We start from the raw sequence: 7,660 nt of genomic DNA, 5'->3' as shown, positions 1-7,660 counted from the left end.
GCAGGCAAGTAGAATGCTAAATTGGTTGACTGCTGTGGACGGTTCCATCTTAATTTGTATAGAGGGAGAGCTGAGCCTTGGCTTGGTAGACCATTGCATTATGTGTGTTCAGGGAAAATGTTTTAGGCAGTAACTGACCTTTTTCCCCCTAAATTTTCAGTTTCTTCAAGTCAGTGCCAGTGAGGGATTAATGATGCTGGTTAGAGCTAAGCAGTACGGGGCGGAGTGGATAGCACTGTTTGTTCTCTCCTCCGTGTATCTCAGTCCCATCTACAAGTTTTCTAGACCTCTTCTGAACTGCAGTTGCCAAACGCTCAGTACTTGCTGCAGAGACTGATTAAAAATGAAAATGGTGATGTTTTCTCTGTATCCTCTGACAATTCAACAAAGTTGTTTGGTGCACAAGTCAAGTGGTGAGTGCCCCCACAAATCTGATATTATATAGGTGTCCCATCTGGAAGGTAAATATCCTGCCAGGATCTGTTTTTTCACTCTTGATAGTAAAATCCATGCAATCCTAGGGTAGCCAATAGGTTCCAGTAGAATTCCTCTTGCTTTCAAATAGCTACGTCACTTCCACAGAACTTCAAGGCCTGGTTTTCTGTTAAGCAGTCTTGATAAATGACACATGGGTACTCAGTCTTCCATTGCCTCTGACTATATGTGCTAAATGCATATTTGTAAAGTTGGATAATATGCTAATGAGTGAATTTTTTTTCTTCCTCTAAACAGGCTTCCTTTGGACTCCCCATACAGGAACTGAAAATGTAATGACCATGACTCAGTAGTGTTCAGGGAGAAGTTACACTGATGACTTCTACCCACATGATGTGTAAAACTCATCAGCTTTTCCTGTAAAAGGAGTTCTGCATACAGTAGATCTGCGCTGGCTGTCTGACTTGCCAGCAATCTAAAAAAAATAAGGGTCGGGTGGCCCATAAAAATGGGCCAACACCCTTCACTGGATGAAGCAGAGATTGTTAGTTAGTAGGTAACAATCTCTTCATCCATCTGCCCCTAATGCCAGCACTATTTTCCAGCTGTCCTACTTGCTTGAGGAAGTCTTGCATTTAGCACCCTTTTTCTTTCTGCTGCATCTGTATGAAAAAGCAAACAATGGCAAATCCAAGTGCGTGCAGCTTACTTGCAGGTTCCTGAAAGTCCATCCTCAAATCCTTCAATCAGAGCTCTAGGAGGTGTTGCTTGCAGCAGCAGAAAGGTTCAGAAAGATGCATGTACAGCAACTGCAGTTCCTAAGAGACCAGTTCTTGTCCTGCAGAGCTTTTCTTCTAGACATAGAGTAGGGGCTGAAGGAGTGAGGAAGAATTATTTTCAGATCGGGGGAATGGGGCCTTGCTAGTGCACAGATCTGCACCAGTGTAAGGCAGATAAGTTAACCTGTTTAACCAATGAAGTTAACCTGTGCAAGTCTTTCTAAAGACTTGCTTGTTAACTGTTATATTGGTTAAACTTGTATCGGCGTCTGCTGGAATTCAGTTGTCTCTACAAGATGAACAGGTATGTCCATGTGTAACATTTAAATAATTAGGAAAGACAATTTTAGTTAAATTGAAGCTGCTTGGATATAGAGCAGTCCTGAGATCACATGGGAAGCCTATAGCAAAGCTGGAACCTGAACCGAGCTTTGATTCTGTTATAAAAAGGTAGCTATTTTTTAGTCTGAAGAAACCCAAAGCAATAAAGTATCGACTTTAGCTTTCTCATAACGAAGAAAAAGATTCTCAGTCTACTTAGAGAATTTGGACAAGATGGTATGGTTACAGTGTGGCTTTTTGCCAAGAGGCAACTGCTGTGTTTGTTCTTAGTACCACTTTTGTTTTTCTCAAAAATGATGGGTTTTTTTAAGCTTTCTATAAAAAATCCTACTGAGAAGTAATATTCTTATGGTCCAAATCTGAAGCTGGTGGTAGGCTTTTCTGGCAGGGCTTGCTTTAGAAACACAACCTCTAGGAACTGAAATTTTCACCTTGGGCATCTGGGGAATAAGGTTTATGCTGACACCCTTTCAGATACTTCCAGGTATCTGATGTGATAGTGGCTATGATGGCACTCGTGAATATAAAAATGGAAAGAGTGTGGAGCAAAAGAAAGAGGCTCATTTGTAATTTCTGATGCTAACGGCTTAAATAATAATTGCCCACAAAAAGCTGTTGGATATCTGCTCAGAATGCTCTTCTGTGGACTCCATTATGGCAGTCTAGCCATACAGCTACAGCTGTTAACAGAAGAGCTTCCAGCCATGCTGTTCATGCATACGGTGTAATTTCAATTGCAAGTCATTACCAACCCAGCCCTAAAGAATGTGCAGTAATGATCCCCTCCTTTTAAGAGACATGTCTCCTCCAGATACCACAGCAAGGTGAACTTAATTCCCTTTTATGTTACAGATGGAGAAGCTGAGGTACAGAGGTCAGCCAAGTAACTAACCCAAGGCCATAAAGCAAGTTGGCTATTAAGCTAGAATAAAAATCTGACTCCCAGCTCTAGCAATTGTAACTCCCCTGCTGTGCATTATAGGAGCTGATGTTTCAGCTAATCAACCAGCCCTCTAAATTGACTTTTGTCGCCTGCTCAATATTGAATGCGGTGCCAATGAGGATAATTCTATGACGACTGCCATTAACCCATTTCTGAGCTTGGACAAAGTAAATAAACTATATGGGCACTAAGAGAATTTCAAGGGAGCGGAGGTGATGAAGAAATAAATTGCTACTGTACAATTTGCTTAAGGGAAGGTGTTATACTTGAGCCCCATTGCCTTGGTCTACAAGTGAATATTAGGGAGAGGCGTGTGGAAGCCTTTAATGAGTTATTGATGTAGTCACCCAAAAATAGCTTGAGTTCCAGTGCAGTTTCCTTTGAGAGAGAGACTTTTTGGTCCAGGAGATGGCGCCAGCATCCCTGCAGCGCAGTGGCCCAAGCGCATGCCTGGAGGCAGTTGCACTGATCACTGTAGTTTTTCTGATGTTTAAGAGGCCGTGTCCATAGGGAACAGCAGTATGAGCACCAGCAGCAGCAGGGCTGCATGGGGAAGGAGTGAAATGGCTGCGTGCTCTTCAAGTGCTAGAGGGGTGCCTTTCATTAAGGCCTTCCTATGCTGCTAGGGATATCGTTGATGTCCTAGCACGTGGGAAGAGGTTGCAATATAAGCACATCTGGTATCTCTTGGGGTCTATGTATCATGCTAGTTGTCCATTATATAGTTGATAGCCTGGATACAATGACTTTTTTTTTTTCCCTATATGTTCAACTGGGCTTGAGACCAGCCAGTAGCACAATGAATTGAGGGGAAACGTGGGTCAAAGGCAGGGGGTGGCCCCTTTCCATACAGAAATACCACAAGCCTCTAACATTTCTAGTATCCGAGTCATTACGACCCCAACTGAATGACCCCTCTGCAATAAAACTCATGGAATTTGATTTATCTCCCTCAAGAGGATGAAGGGCTAAGTCGACCTTGACAAGGTTGGAAACAGTTTTTTCAAGGAGGATAGGTCCTTCCAGACAACTTCTTTAACCATTAAGCCATATCTGTGTACACATAATGTCAGCACTCTGCCTTCCCCAGTGTCCTTTCCAATGAACTTTGCTCTAAAGATCCCTTCTCCTTTGTTTTCCACCTAGCCACACATCCCATTCCTGCTACGCTGGCTGCTGGTGAAGGCGCTCAGCATTATTTGGAGGTAGCAGATGTGAGACATCCATTGGTGAGTATAGCCATTTACATAACGCCTTCCACCACAATACTAAGCTGACTCCAGACCTTCAGTCAATGCTGGCCCGCCCCAGGTATGTTGCTTAGGAAAAGCCCTCAGCTAAGAAACAACATGTTGCAGACGGGATGTCTCAGCGGCTGACAAACAGGGACTAATTAGCAGAACACTGTCATTTCTAAACTCAGCCTTTTTATTACAAAATAGGCTGCGACTGACTGCTCCCCTCCCTGTGCAGGGGGATAACACAGCAAGTCTCTTCCTGTTCAAGCTGCACCTCACCCTGACACCTGCCCTGGTATTAGTGTAATTCGCACATTCTTCTCCACACCCTCCTAGCAAACTGATACTTTAAGTAATGTTAACATTGCAACGCCAAGAAAACCAGCAGGCTGTGTACATCTATACCAAAGGCATGTGTGCGGTTCATTGTTGCAGTTCATGATATGCAGGCTTCCTACTTTTGGAAGATGACTGTAATGGGAAGATGTGTTTCCCTGAATCACAGAGAATTAGGATCAGAAGGGACCTCAGGTGGTCACATCTAGTTCAAGCCCCAGCTCAAAGCAGAATCATCCTCAGCTAGATCATCCCAGCTATGGCTTTGTTTAGCTGGGTCTTAAAAGCCTCCAAGGATGGAGATCCCACCACTTCTCTGGGTAACCTGTTCCAGTTTTTTACTCTTGTGAGAGTTTTTCCTCATAGCTAACCTCAACTTCCCTTGCTACAACTTGAGCCCATTGCTCCTTGTTCTGTCATCTGCCCCCACTGAGAACAGCCCAGCTCCATCCTCTTTGGATCCACCGTGCAGGTAGTGGAAGGCTGCTATTCAATCCCCCCTCAGTCTTCTCTTCTGCAGACTAAATAAGCCCAGTTCCCTCCTGATCAGCCATGTCCGCCAGCCCTCTAACCATTTTTGTTGCTCTCTGTTGGACTCCCACCAATTTGTCCACATCTTTTCCGTAGTGGGCCCAAAACTGGACACAGCACTCCAAATGTGGCCCCACCAGTGCAGAATAGAAGGAAACAATCACTTCCCTCAATTTGCTGGCAGCACTCCTTATAATGCAGCCCAGGATGCCATTAGCCTTGGTATCAAGGGCACACTGTTGGCTCATATTCAGCTTCTTGTCCACTGTAACCCAAGGTCCTTTCTTGCAGAGTTGCAACTTAAACAATCCATCCCTACGCTGTACCAGTGGAAGTGAAACGCTGAAGCAAAGCTCTCTTTAGTATCTCCTACACGTGTGCCACCCTCAGATCTTTCTGGATGGAGAGCTTGTTGGTGAGGTGCCTCTGAAGCATACGTAGGCAATTCTTCACTAGCCTTGGGGCCAGAGGAGACTGGCAATGAAACCTCCGAAGCGTTGTTCTCAAGGGACTCTGATGTGAGCCTCAGCAGACTTCGCTTCTCTGCCTCTTGACCTATGTAAAAGAAGGAAAAAAGTACATGTTGCCCAGGAGGGATGTGGTATTTGAAGTAGAAAAAGGAAATGCCTTGAGAGCCTCAGATACGATAATTTATAGAAACACAAAGCTCAACAGGAGCTTGTAATGTCTCTCAATTGGAAACTTGGTTTGTTCCCTGTCCCCCTCATTCAAAAATACATGGGTTAATAAAAACGAACGCTTAGAGAGATTTAAAAAAGCCAACAGCTGGTGTTTCTCCCCAGAGTTTCCATTGGATTAAGATATAAAAGAAGAGAAAAAAATCTCTTGTGAAAACTAATAAAAGCTGATTTATTTACCTGACAGAACAGAGCCTAAAGCAGCTCTGGATTCTTGGCTGGATGTTGTAATAAAGCCCTCTGAAAATCCACATATTTTTTCCCCCGGAGATTGGAACAGCTCCTTCTAGTTCGTTATGCTAAAATCTGATTAGATGGTTCTTTATAATTGGCATAGGCATTCCCCCTCAGGACACAGCAAAAAGGACCCTGAAATTTGTACTCCCTTAGAGAATTACCTGGGGAGAGAAAAGAGTCTTTTAAGATTGGATCAGTTTGCCCCACAAGACCCCTGATCTTGCAACCCCTCAAGCATGTGTTCAGTCATCAATCATGAGAATAATTCTGCTAAAGTCAGTTGGGCTACTCACCGTGCCTAAAATGAGGGCCAAGCACCAGTGTTTGCAGGATCTTTCACCTGGCGCTACCTCTCCAAGTGCCCAGAAAGGATTAGGAACTGAGCCTTTACTATGTTTGACTTTATGGAACTGTTTTTTACTCGAACCACCTCAGACAAAGAATACCTGACTCGGCTATTCCTTTCCTTCCCTTCACTGCCTAAATCTTGAAAAAGACAAAAGCAACGTAACTAAAAATTCATTCCCAGCCAGAAATAGCATGCTCCAGAGCCCCCATAAAACAGAAACAAGTTACTCTCCTCTTCTGCAATCTGGGGGGTTTTCAGTTAGATGTAGCTGTTGATGTAACCGTGTTGTACCAGCCTCCCTTTCCCGACCGAAGCACCACAACTTAGCTGTGTACAAAGCAAGACCGTTCTAGGCTGGAAGTCACTTTATTTAATAGTTACACTATGGCACGCTGCTGTGAGCCAGGGCCCCATGGTGCCAGGTGCTGTACAGCCGCATAGTAGGAGACATTCCCTGCCCTGGAGAATATAAGGCTTGTCTACATTAGAGAGCCTTTGCTGCTATGGCTAGGCTGGTGTAGCTTTGCCACCAGGGCCCGGAAGTGAAGACTGCATATATGAATAGCTAGGGATTTTCTGATGATGAAGCTATGCTACTTCCCCAGATGACAAGTAAAATCAACAGGAGTCCTCTTTTGTGCACAGCTTTACCCACCCCAGGGGTTTTACCAGCATAACTCCCTCTGCTAAGGGATGCAGCCATTTTACACCCCTCCCCAGCAAAGCTTTGTAGTATAGATCTCTCCTCTGAGTCATATTCTGAGGTTAAAGTGGGGTTGCCCCTAACATGACTGGGGTCAGGATTTCACCTTTGCAATCTAAATGGGCCAGGCAGGGAGAGGGTGAGATACGTGAAGTGCTATTGTCCCTGTTGCTGTGACAGGGAGCTGCAATCTAGATGGAAGAAGGACCTGATCCTGCTTGCCACCATGCCCCAGCAGAGCCATTAGCTTCAGCGGGAGCTCTCCTACAGACTGTTCAGGACATGCATGGGTGTTTGTGCCACTGAGGCCTGTGTGATGCACCAGGAGTCTGATGCAGCCAGAAAAACAACAAAACTACCCAGTACTCTGACCCCACTGCACCTGTCTGGGTGAGACTGCGGGCCTCCAAATAACAACAAACACAGCTCATCCTCTTCCCCGTTGCCACAAGGAACTAACCAGACACATTTCTCACACCCACTGACTCAAAGAATTCTTGGGATGACCATGCCAAAGTTTCAGGCAAACTGGTTTCCCCAAAGCCCGCATGGGGAGCTCTTGTTGTGATAAGTCTTGCTGCGGCAGCCATGCCAAACCCTGCTGGTTTGGAGAGCAACTCCTTCATGCACCAGATGAACTAAAGGCAACTTTTTAAAATGGCTCTTTCCCCTAAACCATGGAGGATTTGGAAAATACGCAGCCTTGGATGAGAGCCCTTTGTAATCACTCTCCCTTGCCACTCCCCACCCCAACTTCCTCTTAAAAAGAGGTTTAATTGATGGCTTTGAAGAGAGAGGAGGAAAATACCCAGTGGACAGCTCAGATACTGCTGTGTATAGCAATCCGGATGCCCACCATAATGCCTTGGCTTGGCTTTGAGGGAGAAGACAAAGCCTGTTTAAAGGTAGCAGGGGAGGGAAGGTGTAGCTCTGTCATTACTCAGCCCTGACTTAATTGGTGGTAATTATATTAAGCAGACAGTGAAGGAAACTGCTTTGGGTGAGTCGGTGAGACTCATGCAGAGAGGTGTGTCTGTCACCCGTGTGGCAGGAGTGGCCTCTGTGCTCC

The sequence above is a fragment of the Gavialis gangeticus genome, unplaced genomic scaffold (genome assembly GCF_001723915.1).
Source record: "Gavialis gangeticus isolate Ggan-Ray unplaced genomic scaffold, GavGan_comp1, whole genome shotgun sequence".
NCBI classification, from domain to species: domain Eukaryota; kingdom Metazoa; phylum Chordata; order Crocodylia; family Gavialidae; genus Gavialis; species Gavialis gangeticus.
This window is presented reverse-complemented; position numbering follows the sequence as displayed.